Source organism: Acanthopagrus latus, chromosome 11 (assembly GCF_904848185.1).
Source record: "Acanthopagrus latus isolate v.2019 chromosome 11, fAcaLat1.1, whole genome shotgun sequence".
In the NCBI taxonomy this organism is placed as follows: Eukaryota; Metazoa; Chordata; class Actinopteri; order Spariformes; family Sparidae; genus Acanthopagrus; species Acanthopagrus latus.
Window position 1 is genome coordinate 2,060,350 of NC_051049.1, and position 15,722 is coordinate 2,076,071.

Genomic DNA, 15,722 nt, shown 5'->3' on the forward strand with positions numbered 1-15,722 from the left:
CAGAGTTCATTGTACATATTTATTATGTTGTGAGAGTGTTTCTTATATTTTTGCTGTCATATGACCTGTCAGGTAGTTTTTAATTTATTTTTTCTTTGCAGTGTTTCTGAAGCAGTTAAAAGACAAACGTATCTGTACATATATTTAATGTGAGGCTTCTGAGGAATGTGGACATTTTTACAATCTCATACCGTTAAACACTAAAGAACACACTGTCCTCCGTCCCTCCTCCATTTCTTCTCCTTTGTTTTCAGGTGTTTCACCTTTTGTTTTGTGATTCGTATCTCAGCAGGCTGGACTGAACTTTAACACTAGATTATTTAAAATATTGCTCCTTACAAAAATAAATATTAACATAATAAATTAAAAGTAAACCACTGTCAAGGTTTATATGTTAACTGTGAGAGCAGTTTAGATGTTGTACGTTTGTCCCCCTTGTAAAGTTTAATAAAACAGCTAAATAATAATAATAATAATCACTTAATAATTGAGAATGATATGACGTAACTTCCTGTGACTGTCTCCAGTCATTGCCGTTATTTTGCAATTCTTTCTCGGTGGGTGGGGCTGCAGTTCTGTACAGTAATGACATCACATGTTGGGAACAAAAACAACGTTTAGAGGTAAAATAAGACTTGAAGACTTTAACATGTGGCCCACACTTAAGTCAGACCCACACAAGTGAAACTGTCACAGGCAGAGGGAAGCAGTTGATGAGGCTTGTCAGCAGCACATCGACTCTGTAACATCAGACAGGATCTGATGATGACTAAAGTCCAGAGGAAGTCGACACTCGTCCAGAATGTCAAAGATGAACACAACCTGCACATTCCTGCTTAAGTTTCAATAAAAGAAGTGATGAACAAGTTCCAACAAGCTGTACTGTTTCCCTTTCAGCACATTCAGCTCTCTGAAAGTGAATGGAAATGTGAACTGTATGTTCTGGTTCACTTTGTCTGCAGTTATTCTGCAACACTTTCTCCACGGGCGAGGATGCGATTCTGTATACAATAACATAACACAGTTGGAATAAAAACAAAGTTGAGAGGTGAAATAAGACTTTAAACAACATTTAGATGTGAAGGTGTGAACATGTGGCCCACATTTAAGACATTAAATGTCCCACACAAGAGCTAAACGGTGTTGACAAGAAGCACCAGTCACGTAAGTCATTTCAGTCACACAGTTACAAAGAAAATGTCTTTATTTTGATTCCATTTGGTTACAAAGAAAAAAATATCGAAAATATTCTTCATTACATATTTTTAAATGTTTTCTCATTTGATTTTTTTTCAAATTAGTACATTTCTGCTCACCAGGTCTCATCTTCTATTTGTTATTAGTAAGTACTCAGTTTAAAAAACCAAGCTTCTCGTACAGGATGAGTAGGTCGGTAGCTGCCTAATTGTTTCCATCTTCTCTGCTTTAATAAAAGCAAAATGCCAATAAAAAACAGGGGAGTTTGTAGAAAGATGATGTGAATTAAGTGAACAAACTGAACCAGGTCTGTTTCACAAGAGACTCATTTGATGCTTCATCACAGACGGACAGAAACCAAAGAGTCTATTTTGATGAGGATGTTCGGGAGTCTCACAGCCTGAGAACATCATGTCAGTCCAAAAAACTTGACTTACAGGAAATCAGGATTCATTTCGGGAAACCGTCGTCCAACTCGTCCTCAGCAGCCTGTTCCTCTGCCCACAACTTTCAGCTCCTGGCTGCTCTCGTTCTGGAGAAACGAGCAGTGAACTGCAGATATATCAGCCATGTTTGATCCCCCTCGTGAAGTACAGGTTCAGGCTCCTGTGGCGGCTCGTCTCCATTGATTGGCTCATCTTGGTGATTCGTCCTTTCAACTGTCCATCACCTGCAAGATGAGAAAGAAGAGCAGTGGTAGTTTCACGTCTCTTGTGCAGGTTTTGTGTCTATTTGTGGAAGTTTTTAGTGAATTTGTGGAGGTTTGTGTATTTGCGGAGGTTTTGTGTCGATTTGTGGAAGTTTTTAGTGAATTAATGGAAATTTTTTAATGAATTTGTATAAGTTTTTTGTGGATTTGTGGAGGTTTTGTGTATATTTGTGGAAGTTTTTAGTGAATTTATGGAAATTTTTAGTGAATTTGTTAAAGTTTTTCTGGATTTGTGGAGGTTTGAGTGTATTTGTGGAGGTTTTCTGTATGTTTGTGGAAGTTTTAGTGAATTTATGGACTTTTTGTGTATTTGTGGAGGTTTTGTGTATATTTGTGGAAGTTTTAGTGAATTTATGGAAATTTTTTGTGAATTTATGGACGTTTTGTGTATTTGTGGAGGTTTGAGTGTATTTGTGGAGGTTTTGTGTATATTTGTGGAAGTTTTTAGTAAATTTATGGAATTTTTTTGTGAATTTGTTTAAGTTTTTTCTGGATTTGTGGAGGTTTGAGTGTATTTGTGGAGGTTTTGTGTATATTTGTGGAAGTTTTAGTGAATTTATGGACTTTTTGTGTATTTGTGGAGGTTTGAGTGTATTTGTGGAGGTTTTGTGTCTATTTGTAGAAGTTTTTAGTGAATTTATGGAAATTTTTAGTGAATTTGTTAAAGTTTTTTGTGGAGGTTTGAGTATATTTGAGAATGTTTTGTGTATTTGTGGAGGTTTTGTTTGTATTTGTGGAAGTTTTTAGCCTTTTTTGGGAGGTTTTGAGTGTGTCTGTAAAAAGCAGTTAACACGTGTAAACACTGAGAGCCACAACATTAGAGCCAGTGACAGGTGAAATAAATAACATGGATCATTGTGTTCCAATGTCATGTTCGGCTGTGAAACTATGGGTCCCAGCATTCGTGTGGATGTCTCTTTGACAAACACCAGTCACCCAAACACAGCTGCAGACCAAGTACACCCTCTCATGGCAGCAGCACTCCTTGGTGGCAGTGCGCCCCCTGCAGGACAACGCGCCTGCAACACTGCAAAAACTGCTCAGGAACGACCCGAGGAACGTGGGAAAGAGCTCAAGGTGTCAATATGACCTCCAGATTCCCCAGATCTCAATCCAGCTGAGCTTCCACTGGATGCAGTCAGAGCCAAGACCGATCCATGGGGGCCCCAACATGGATTGGAGTTGGTTCTGGCGCATCCAGCAGATGCTCAGCTGAAGTGGGATCTGGACAATGAGAAGACCAGTTTGAGGCCTTGGGTTCTTTGCCATGAGGGAGTGCAGTTGGTTTGAACGGTGTTTGGGTGGCTGTGTTTGTCAAAGAGAATCCACAGAAATGACAGAACTCAAAGTTTCCCAGCAGAACATTTGATTGTAACAAGATGATCAATGCTCACTTCACTTGTCAGCTGTTTTAATGTTTCAACTGAACAGTGTATATATATATATATATATATATATATATATATATATATATATATATATATATATATATATATATATATATATATATATATATATATATATATATATGTTAAATAATTTTCATATTTTGCATAAATTTAGTTTTAACTATATTATTCATACTTTCACAGTATTTTGTCTGACAGCTTTAGTTACTAGTTACTTTGTCGATTCATATCAATATTAAACATTTGCTGATGAAACATGATATATTATTATAGATTAAGTTAATCAGCATTAAAAGCAGAAAGTTGAGATCTTAGAGAGGCCATGTGAGACAAGCCAGTGTCCTGCATTATGGAGGATAATTATTAATTAATTGATATATTGCATGATGCCGGCATACTTATAAAGCAATTCTGTACAAAGACAGCTGCTTTTTGAGTCTCATTCTCAGGTCGTCAAATAACGCACTTTGTGAGCTATTAACAGGACTCATAGAGAGTCAAGTTGTTAACAGTGAGAAGACATGTATTTTCAATTACATTTTATTTCAAGATACATTTTTTATATACATTTTTTGTGATTATCCAGTGGCTGTAAAAACTCTCCTTGAATCCTGTGGGTTTTGAGGTGGGACTTAAGTCTGGTCTGGTTGGTCAGTTCACACAAGCCTGACCACAAACAACTGGATTGCTATTACTGAACTTTGGTGCCTGGAACTCTACAGTGGCGAACTGGCTATTGTAGCTTACGGCACTCAACATTGTTTAGCTAACAATGTTAGCCTGAAAAGCTTCATACCACGATGTTTTCGCCAGCAGAACAACAACTTCTGAGGGTTCATAAAGCTCATCAAGCACTCTGTGAGCACACAGTTGCGCACTCAAGTGCAGATGTACAAGAACTAAAAACAAACCTTCAATACCCTCCGAAGGGTGCAAAATAACTAACAACCGCTCAAGCTGTTTGTAGCTATCAGTTCACAAGACAACAACTCCAAAGGCTTCATAAAGCTTATCAAGCACTCTCTGAGCACACAGTTGCGCGCTCAAGTGCACATGTACAAGAACTAAAAACAAACCTTCAATACACTCAGAAGTACTCAGACAAATTAACAACCACTCAAAGTATCTGTAGCTATCATTTCACTACATCTCTACCATTAACATGACAACAACAACAACTGCTTCCAAAGAAAAAATGTCACCACAACACATTCAGATCGTTATCAGTGGTCTGCTGGGCATTAAGGCCGAGGGCCCTGTAACAGCTTTGTAATGATCTCTGCTTGGTGTTATCAAGCAGGATGCTGTTGCACACAGTTGCAAAGAAAATGAATTCCTGCAATTGTTTTCATTTAGTTTTATCACAGAGGTTCAACATTATCTTCAAGCAAAGGCATCGCGCCCATACACACTGAACTCGCGAGGGAAATCGTCATGGACAGTTGAGGGCAGAGATCCAAGCCGCTTTAGTGGCGTCAGGCTAGCTTCTACCGTGGCCCTGAGCATGTCCCTAGCCAGGCCGAAGCCCAAGCTAAACACGCACACTATGTGCACGCTTCTACCATACCATAGGTTTCTGGACATGAGGGACCTGTAAGTTGGCGGGATCGCACGAGGGCTCGTAAGATACGCTATTACCAATACCAGCAACTGATCAAAGGCCTGACTACTGCCATTCATGGAAAACACTGCTTACAGCTCCGATGGACTGCACTCGGGCATTTGCCATTGAAGATAGCTGAAGTCTGGCCAAGTTAAACTATAAATTACAATAACACCAGGTAAGCCTGGCAGACCACTAACAACGGGACTGCTCTTACTGAACTTTTGTCCCCAGAAAGCTCTACACCACAAGGCCTCCAAAACAACACATCTCCACTCAGTTCTGCTGGTGTCGTAGCTCTCAATCCGCTGCACTTCTACCATGAATAAGAATGCTACTGCTAACAAACCTTACACAAGCCACCAAAAATTAACATGTCTCCGGTCATTCTGCTGGTGTTTACAGCTCAGTTTGCTGCACCTCTACCATGAATGTGACCACAAGAACCGCTTCTAAACCAAAAACTTCACCACCACACAGCTGCACGTCAGAAACTGAACAGGATCCTTATTAGTGGCCTGCTAGGGGAATATGCCGAGGCTAATGTTAGTGTTGAATCTACATAAATGAAGCTGTCCATTTAAATGTAAAAGTCCCAGCTCAAAACCAACAGGGTGCAAAGGAAGTACAAGTATTTCAAACAGGTTTTGCTTTATCAAATCAAATCAGGTCAATCAGATTTTGATTTACTGAGAGGAAATATACACATATAGATATTTTAGACATATATAGAGTATTTAACATGTGTATACACTGAGAGTCATATCATTATAACAGTGACAGGTGAAATAAATAACATGGATGATTTTGTTCCAATGCCATGTTCGGCTGTGAAACTATGGGTCCCAGCATTCGTGTGGATGTCTCTTTGACAAACACCAGTCACTCAAACACAGCTGCAGACCAAGTACACCCTCTCATGGCAGCAGCACTCCTTGGTGGCAGTGCGCCCCCTGCAGGACAACGCGCCTGCAACGCTGCAAAAACTGCTCAGGAACGACCCGAGGAACGTGGGAAAGAGCTCAAGGTGTCAACATGACCTCCAGATTCCCCAGATCTCAATCCAGCTGAGCTTCCACTGGATGCAGTCAGAGCCAAGACCGATCCATGGGGGCCCCAACATGGATTGGAGTTGGTTCTGGCGCATCCAGCAGATGCTCAGCTGAAGTGGGATCTGGACAATGAGAAGACCAGTTTGAGGCCTTGGGTTCTTTGCCATGAGGGGGTGCAGTTGGTTTGAACGGTGTTTGGGTGGCTGTGTTTGTCAAAGAGAATCCACAGAAATGACAGAACTCAAAGTTTCCCAGCAGAACATTTGATTGTAACAAGATGATCAATGCTCACTTCACTTGTCAGTTGTTTTAATGTTGTGGCTGAACAGTGGAGATATACATGTTAAATAAAATATAATTATATAATTCATAATATATATAAATGCAGGTGTTCGTTAAACTGAAACAATGCCAGCTGGCTACAATATCGCACTTAGTAAATATTAAAATACTATGACTTCCTTCTTTTATTCCCCATTGAACTAACCTGTACATTGCTTGCTTGCAAATTTGTTTGCCTTTTTAATTAGCTTTAATTAGCAAACAGAAAAAGAGGGAGAAAGACTAGTGTCCCAACAGTGACACTGTCATGGCTTCTGCCAACCCAAACTGTCGGTATTCAACGACCTGTGAATGAGACTCGACTATCCTCTAAAATCATTTACTGATCATAGAGTATTAATGAGCAGAAATTGACAAAACTCACACTTTCTGCCTCTAATTTTTGCACCTATATTGCACTGACCTGGTTGGACCAGGTGTGTCTCCTCTCCGGGTCTGATCACCATACAGGTCAGAGCTGTTCCACCTGAAGCTGAAGACAAGTCCCACTGTTCACCTGGAGAGAGGAGGAGGCACTTTAGTATAACATGATGACTACATGCATATATGTCTGTGTGTATACACATATTCTGATTGTAAGCAGAAAAAAGATGTATGGACAGAGTATAGATACATCTGGCAAAATGGGATTTCTTACAGGATTATCATTTCATAATAAAGAATGATATAGCGGTCTGTGACCACGTGCATGACATCACCTCAGGAGTCTCACATCACTCTGCACTATAAAATCTACTTTCATCTGATTTAATAAATGTGTTTTTTAAATGTAAAACAAATGTAAACCAAATGTAATAAGTTCTGAGAACATTAAGAGCTTTATACACGAGTAATATGATTTCAAAGTCTATCTTTTGACACACAGTGCAGTGATTGCAGTAACACATTAAACCAAAACTGAGACAAACACACTGAATACATGCTGTGCAGCTACAATGAGGCTGCTTATTTTGTGTATAAACTACTTTAGCTGCTCAAAATGACCTTCTAGATGCTGACATACTAACATACTGAGACATTATTGAGCACCTGGAGCCTGTTAGCTAACTGTGCTGTACTCAGATATTCAGCTGTAAAGATGCTAGTATTAACAAGCTAACATTACACAGCACGATAATGGCGTCATGCTAACACTCTCCAACAGACACACACCTTAGCTAACATGCAAACCCGTCTGTAAAAACACAACGATGAAATGACCCAGACGTCTTTATAAGCTCATTATAGTGTCAGTAGCCCGTTAATAAAGCAGCTGAGCCGCTGGTAACATGTTTCCAAACCTTGCATTGCATCTCCAACAAATTTAAACTCAGCTAGCTAACATAACCACTGACTTAAACTGACCAGTAAACGTTAGCTAACCAGCTTTCATGCCGTTTAAAATAATAAATAAATAAATAATACTTCAAGCCGAATTTAACGAAACTAGCGACTTGTTCTGAGACAGTGACCCAAATTTACTTAACTGTGCAGTGTTCATGTAATAAACACCGCAGATATAAAACGGCCAAAATCACAATAGAGTTTGGTGCATTGGGCAAAACATACAGTCCGCGGCGCGTTTAAATGGATGTAATTACAGAATTATGTTCCAGCCGAATTTATCTCAACACTAAACAGTTACACGAGACGTCTACAGTTTCGAGTTCAGAGTTATTTCAGAAACATTTGAGGCAAAAACAAACCTGACCGACATGAGAGGGAGGCTGGCTCCATTTTAACCGGCACTAGGCTGAGACAACATGGAGGTTACTTTGCAATGTGGAGCTCTTTGATATAAAGGAACATCACCTGGGCTAATCACCTGAGATCTATACAACTCCCACACAGACATGAACACACCTGAACTGAGCAGGTAAGCACACACATAAAGCAGATTCGTACAGAAGAGTTTACTGACCGTATTCGTGTCCTCAGAGTAGAGCCGCTGGAACCAGAGTGACGATCCAACAGCTATTTAAATACACGTCTACAGTTTTGGAGGGAAATCCACTAATTTCACGCGCGAAACGAGCGAGACCGCCCCTTTTCGGCGCGCTCCACCTGCATTCGTCAGAAAGTCTGTGGGCGGGACTCATTGTGTTTATTCATCCAGTGTGAACTCATAATGGTGTTTAGCTCAGGTGGTAGAGCAGGATGTGAATGGAGGCTTTGCTTCTGCTCTGGGTTTGAGTCCCGCCATGGATCCTTAATTAGGGCCCGAGCAGGGAACCTGCAACAAAATTCCTGCATATTGTGTTGAAAGCAGACAATCTTGCACATCTAAACAAAATACGGTCTGATTATCACGTAAATGTTCATAATTGTGTTCCATGGACTGATGAGGCTCTGTGTAAAATTTGGTGCAAATCGGCCAATAGATGGCGATCTGGTCACAGTCTGATTAGTTTGAATGAAAAGTAAATGGGAAAATCTTAAAATCCTCTTCAAAACTCATCGACTTTCAACCTCTTCTTGTGCTTCATGCTTTGAGCTACAGATACCATTCCACCTTTTAAAGAGTCAGAAGACCTTGAACTGTTGGGCATGTATTCAGTTTTTAAAAATCTCTTACGGTTTCCAAACATCACAGTTTTAGTTTTACGGATTTTTAGGCCTTCTCCTGATTTTATAATGGGTGTGTATTGCGTGAGCTAGAGTGCGTGACATCATCGCCAGAGTGTAGAGCAGCTGGAAGAACTGGAGAAAAAATTCTCTTCAGCTACTGGACGATGATACTCTCAGCTTCTTCCCGAAACTATTTCATTGCATCATGCCTCATGTGGACATTTTCGTCAGCCAGCTCCAGAAGCGGACCGTCATCTCAGTCTTTGTCTGGGGAATCGTGCAGCAGTACACGCTCTTTTTTCTGTCTTCAGCGTGCATTACTTAAAGCCAGCGGGAGCAGGCCACCAAATTATAAAGAAACGGCTTCTTCGAGGCGTTGCGTGCGGAAGCCCTGACGGCAGCATGCCCCGAGGTGCGTGGACTGCGAGGGCCCGACCAACGCTGCTCGCAGCTTTAATTTATTATTTATTTTTGTGAGCGTGCTCAGTGGTCAATACGGAAGATACCTGTAAGACCACAGGAATGACTGTGGCACCACCTCCGACGCTTTATCCTGTTGTCCTTCTACATCCACTGTGTTTAACAGTTAGGGGGGCGCGAATAACTGATCTGATCGAGCGACTCATTTTCTGCAGAGGAAACAATAATAACAATAATAATAATAATAATAAACAAATGTACGCATGAGTATCAAGAAAGTTAATGAAATAAGTTGATTTGTTTTAGAAAATGGTGAAATAATCATACAGACAAGATTTAGGACTTAATTACAGAAACTGATTTGCTAAGATGCAGATTATTTGTGAAACTGTGGGTTAGTGAAAGCTGTTTCCAACACTGGGACAGAGTGACAGTCACCAAGCTGGTCCCACCACAGAGGCAGTGAACCTCAGCCTAGCTGCACCGAGGGGGTTCAGCCTGATGTCCGCGTGTTGACATCGGGGGAATCTCCCTCTGTAACTGAACAGGGCCGCCCTGTCAGTGCAAGCCCCGGCTCCTCCAGCGCACCATTTGTGATAATTAAATTTTCAGAGAGCAGATTTTGTCTCTCCGACACGTCGAGGAGGAGGCTGTGAAAAGACCATTTTCCCTCGCGAGGGTGTCTGAGGAGGGAAAGCAGCGGAGAACAAATGTGTTTCATCAGGGAAAAGACAGCCTGGAAAGGCTTTTCAAAAACAATTTCATTTGCTGGAGGTTTCCATTATCACATGTGAGATGGAGGACGCCGCGAGGGGAGAGAAGATCACTGAGTGAATCTCCTCGGAAGCAAAATTGCATTAAGCAATAAAGACATTCTGCGGAAAATGGTGCGTTTCAAAGGACAGCCTCGGCACCGATGTTTACCTTTACACTATTTACCGACTCTGATAAGAGTTTATATACTTACATTTCTTCAGTTGACATTTCAAAGCTTTGCATGACATTTATTTAAAGGAGCAGTCTGTAGTTTTGGTGAAGAAATGTCGATCAGAAGAGAAAGAGCTCCATTGGCTGATTTTAAACAAACTGACCATGACACAATTCATACTGTTTTGCTTTGTTTACATGTGGCGGACCCTGCCACCTCTCTGGCTTCATACAGTGTGAAGGGTCCTTATTTTCCTCTGAGGACAGCTTGTTGATTCACTGATGGAAAAGGTTTCTATTCTTACCTCCATTAATATTGTGAATATCAAAATGATGGTTTTAATTTCTTTACAGAAGCTACACGCTGCTCTTTTGATTCTGAGGCCGTAACAAGTCTAAATTAGATTTTTCTCGCCTGTTGACTTTAAATTGCAAAGTCTCTATTAACACAAGAGCAATGAGGTTATCATGTCGAACTGATTAAAAACATTTAACCAACACCTGATCAATTTTAAACTGTATCGACCGGACGATGTGAGGGAAACCCTCCCCGACATGTTTAGGATGCAGCAGCAGGGCGGAGATCGACTCTTCAATGATTCATGACGGAGGCGACTGAAGAGGCGGAGTGACTTTGCTGAACGGGCTGAGACGGGTACCCTTGGAGTCCAGTGGAAGGAGAGAGCACGAGGGGAATTCATTAATGCCGTATTGATCACGGTGACATTACTATCAGCTGAGATGAACAGAAAGGTCGAAGTCACTCACTCTGACTTTACCTCGCGTGTCCAGCTCTCCGACACAGACAGAGAAGAGATGGGATGTAAATATCTCTCGTAAAAACCATCCGCAAGCCATTTCAATGAGAGAATGAAATTATTCTTGTGATCAAACTACATGCGTCAATAAATATTATTTCACCCCGGGTGGTGAAATAAGGTATATTTTGATTTGAATTCTTTGTATCTCTCAATCTCTCGTCTCGTACTTTGCGCCACAAATCATTGTTCAAATAAGTCGCTGAGCAACTTCTCAGGGAAAAGATTTGTTTTTCTTGCTTTGTCTTACTATCAAAGTTTGAATCATCACCCTGATTGATTATTATAACCTTTAACTCTCCGGTTAACTTGCTGCGTTCTGGTCAGAGAACCAGACGTGTGATGTGCGCCACAAAGCATGGCATTGTCATATTTTCTCCTTTTTATGTCCATCAATGATCCAGAAAAGCATTTTTTTTTTTAAATCACATTTTCTCACTGAGTCACCCAATATCAGCTCCTGCACCGTTACTGCTTTGTCTGTAAAGTTCATCTGGTCTGTGCTGTTTTGCCTTTTCCTCATCAGTTCTTTTGCATAAATCTTATCGCTCTAGTTTTATACTTCTACTCTCAAAAGTTCTTTAAACATTTATGACTTAAGATCCAGATGACAGCTGTGAGGGTGATGCTAGAACCAGCATGCAAAGATTCACATGTTGCAGATGTTCTTATCTTTAATCTCAAACCTGCACACAGTGCAAGACTTGAGTCTGAGTGCAGGTTTATCTCTTGAACCAAACTGAGACGAGCTTAATTGATAACTCATCATGAAACACACTTCACTCACTCACTCACTCAGCACTTTCTGATGTGTAACAGCATGTCTATTAGTAAAATCCCCTCCATTGCAGGGACTCAAGAGTCACTTTAATTCCCCCCACTGGCTACAGATGTGTATTCTGGTGCCATCCTCACTTCCGACATGACTCTGGATCAGAAGCAAGTTTTTACCTGAACGTTAACAGGGATTCACCCATTTTCCTCATTACGTTCCCAGAGGTTTTTACGTGACGGCCGAGCTAATTACTCTCAGTGACGAGCAATAAAGACACGCTGTCAGTGTGTGAGTTAATGTTCGGATGTGTCTGTCCCACAGCTGCACCAGAGGCACAGCACATCTGGCACAGGGAGTCCCCCTCAGCACGCCTAATGATCCAAACCAACTGATCTGCAGCACCAACAGTTTGCTTTTTCTTCCGCTGGATGACTGATGATCGTTTCATGAGGCTCGCAGGAGCAGATGTGACGCGTCTTTATGTCTCTGCAGCTCAACGGCAGGAAATCAGAGGACTACTAGAATACTTTTGACTCTGATGGTCTTTTAAACAATACTTTTTTCTTTTTTTTTTACTGTGAATCCACAGTGTACAACACAAGGTCAAGCTGTAATCACAAGGTCTTAGAGACAAGATGAAGGCAGCAGGATAAGAGGAGCACTCTCTCTGTATCTGACCAGCAGACAAGATGTTTATATCCAACACTTGTGCAGCTCAGTGACTAACTGTTCACCACAACACACATGCATGGAAGGGAAAGATGGAGGTTATGTTTGAGTATATCTCCCAGCTGACAGGACGTCAGGCTTTCAGACAGGATGGGCCGGAGCTAGCTGGTTAGCATGCTAACTTCCAAAGACATCTCTGTTGTTTCCTCACATTCACTTCTTTGAATGTTTGAAACTAAATCTGTGGCCGTGTCTTACAAAGTGTGTATAGGATGTAATAAATATTAACGTATCATATTTTATATCACAGATAGTGAATGTTTATTAACCTGAACACAGACTCAGATCAGTTATGGCCCTTCTGCTGGCTCTTTTCATCTGAGCCCTCAGTGTGCCGCCGCTGCAGCTGCTGTGAGGTCGAAGGTGTTCGCAGCGATACAAAGGTTCAAAGGTGAACAGAGAGTTAGACTTCGCCACATGTCGGCTTCTTCTTCTGCACATAAAACGACCACCTGGACCAGGTGAAAGCAGGACAGGGGAACAAGGAGCGCTGAAATACCTCGACTGAAACACAAACGGCAGCCTTACAGAGAAAAACAATCCACTAACCCCAGCTTTCACTTCCCAAATTCATGCTCACCTTTCTTTTTCCATTTTAAATATTAAGATCACAATACAAACAGTGATGTCCATTTTTTAAATTAATCTCCTGTTTGATGTGATTAATGCGATGGCAGTAGCTGCCGCTTGTCATATCAGAGGATAATAATGATCATGAGAGTTAAATCCAGATTTTGTGTCATCTGTAGCTTCAGATCCGACACGTGCTGCCACGCAGACACAAACAGATACTGTCATGATTTACGGACATGCTTACAGAATGGGAATCGGAAAGTAGGTCTGGATGTAAAAGATGTTATACTGTTTACATGAAGAGAGGGAGGAAGCAGAGCTGTTGTATAATCTCACAGTCTTCTCAGTGCAACACGGATCAGGTCCCTCCGCAGCCACATGAAGCCTGAATGTCAGCTGACATCTTTCATTTTACGACCGGCTGCTTCAGGCCGGCGGCCGTCACGATTCTCCAAACTCACAATAAGATTTGACTCTTGGTTTTCAGGTCCTGATCCAGTCACATTCTCGACTTGTAAGATTATTTCCAGCACTGACAGCAGGGCCATTGTAAGACTATGAAATCCCGATTTGTAAAGATCCACAGATCACTGACCTTGGAGGGAACACTTTTTTCCACCTCCATTACTATGAAAATCAGAATCGTCAGTGCTCTGGCAATTGTGTGAGATGGGCGGAGGTGTCGATGATGTGCACTGTTGTGCGACCCACAGCCGGGGAGTTTTAAAACCAGGAAACAGCTGATCATGGAGATCCAGGAGATGCGGCGTCTCCTCGGTCTCTGTAGCTGTCTTCACTGTCCGCTTGTTGTTGTAGCAGCAAGCTACTACCGGACTTTCAAATTGCGGCACATTGCAGCTTTTACCTTGCTGCGAATGTGTCATCTTTTCAATAAAAAAGAGGTTAGTGCTGGTGGTAACATGTCACAAAAGCAGAGCGTTACAGTGATATATTTCTTTTAGAGTTCAGTGAGTAATATGTCACATTAATAATAATATTTCTGTAATGTTTTACCACAGTTACGTCACCTAACGTGTTCCAATCTGCGTTACCGACCGAAGTGAAGCGTTTGTTGTTGTTTTTTAAGAACTCGCCCGCACCGACACGTCCACATTAATAAAGACTCTGTGTTTAATAAGTTCTGTGTTCAGTCTCTGTGTGACTGAAATGAGCCTGATGATGAAGCCTGATCCTCCGAGCACACTTACATTGACAGTCTTGAATCACACCGTGTATTAATGTTCTGCGGACTAAAATAAAAAGGCAGAGAAGAAGAAATGTCATCACAGGCTGCGTTATAGAAGCTATAGGTCTGTTGTGACGTTCGACTCTGATGCTAAACTACGAAAAGAAAACGAAACCACACATAAAACCCAGCACATAAAAATTCATATAAACGTCACCCTGGGTGTTCTGCTTTATTCCGGTGTGCTCGTGCATTTCACTGATCAAATTACAGGACAGGCTTCAATGTAAACACCAGTTAGCGGACAGATGTCCCTTTAACCTCCAGTTTGAAGAGGATGCTGTAGATCTTGACGGAGGGACTCGAAATACATCAAACCAATTTCATTTCATTGGTGGGAAAAATCAATATGGCCCAGTGTCCTATTTACCTGCAGAGTCTCCAGGAGGGATGGAGGAGCAGATGAAGTTGACCTGCTGCTGACATGATCACACTGATATCCTGCAGGCGACTCAGGAAGGCTGCGAGCCACAAGACGGCTTTCATTATAAAACTCTGACGAGATGTAAGAATATGACAAGTTCAGAGGTTTCAAATGGAGAGTTATTGACAACAAGTCTGCTGAGATACAACAACTCTGGAACCTTCTCATACAGACAGAATATACTGTCTTCTTCTTCTTCTTCTTCACCTTTTCTTCTTTCTTTCCTCTTCTCCTTCTTCTTCTTCTCCATTACTAATACCGCACATCACTATCAATAGGAATGATTGCGGGCTCCACCTCCAGCGCTGTGACCTGTTTTCTTTATACGTTTCTGATTTGTGAGGTCAATGCTGATTTTTTTTAATCATGTAGTTATTTTAAGGTAAACCTCATCTTTTCCTAAACCGAACCAAACTGTTTCACGAGTCGACCGTCGCTTCCCGTCCTCAGTTGTTTCATCTGTTTTCTGTCCTCAGATTTCTCCAAATTATGATCCTTTAGTGATCCGATCCATCTCTCATGAGCAGCCTCAGGCGACGTGCACACACTCTCGCTATAATTAACATGAACACAGGTCGCTGCAATTAATTACTTGCGATGGTCTCACAGATGGATGGATGAATAGTGCGCTTCACAGGGCCACGCCTGTTTTTACTCACACTGTCCAGGTGTAAATGAAAAGCAACCAGAGCCCCACATGTGTTGGAACATTAAAATCAGAAAGAAAATGTGAATAAAGATGGCAGATCTACTGAGGCCTGAGAAGTTCCTTTTCAGAAGAAATGTCAGGGAAAGGGGCCAAAGGTTTGAGGATAATGATCACGGAGAGTGTGTTACTGAAAGTGGATCCACTTCCTGAGACCTGGCTGAGGATCAGGACCTGACACGAGAGAGAGAGAGCGTGACCTTGGTGCTTTTAGGGCAAGAAAATAACTTTTTTCATCGCGGCCG

The 15,722-nt window shown here is 41.5% G+C and overlaps 1 protein-coding gene and 1 long non-coding RNA gene across 2 annotated transcripts in view; both read right to left on the reverse strand.

Annotated features, from left to right (window-relative positions):
- Positions 1-15,722, reverse strand: part of LOC119028384 (uncharacterized protein C1orf87) — a 41,100-nt gene that overhangs the window by 20,893 nt on the left and 4,485 nt on the right. The window lies entirely within an intron of this gene.
- Positions 1,182-6,780, reverse strand: LOC119028386. Its single transcript, XR_005077697.1, has 2 exons — positions 6,716-6,780; positions 1,182-1,867 (listed from the first exon to the last, which is right to left on the reverse strand). It is a non-coding gene; the product is annotated as an uncharacterized LOC119028386 (long non-coding RNA).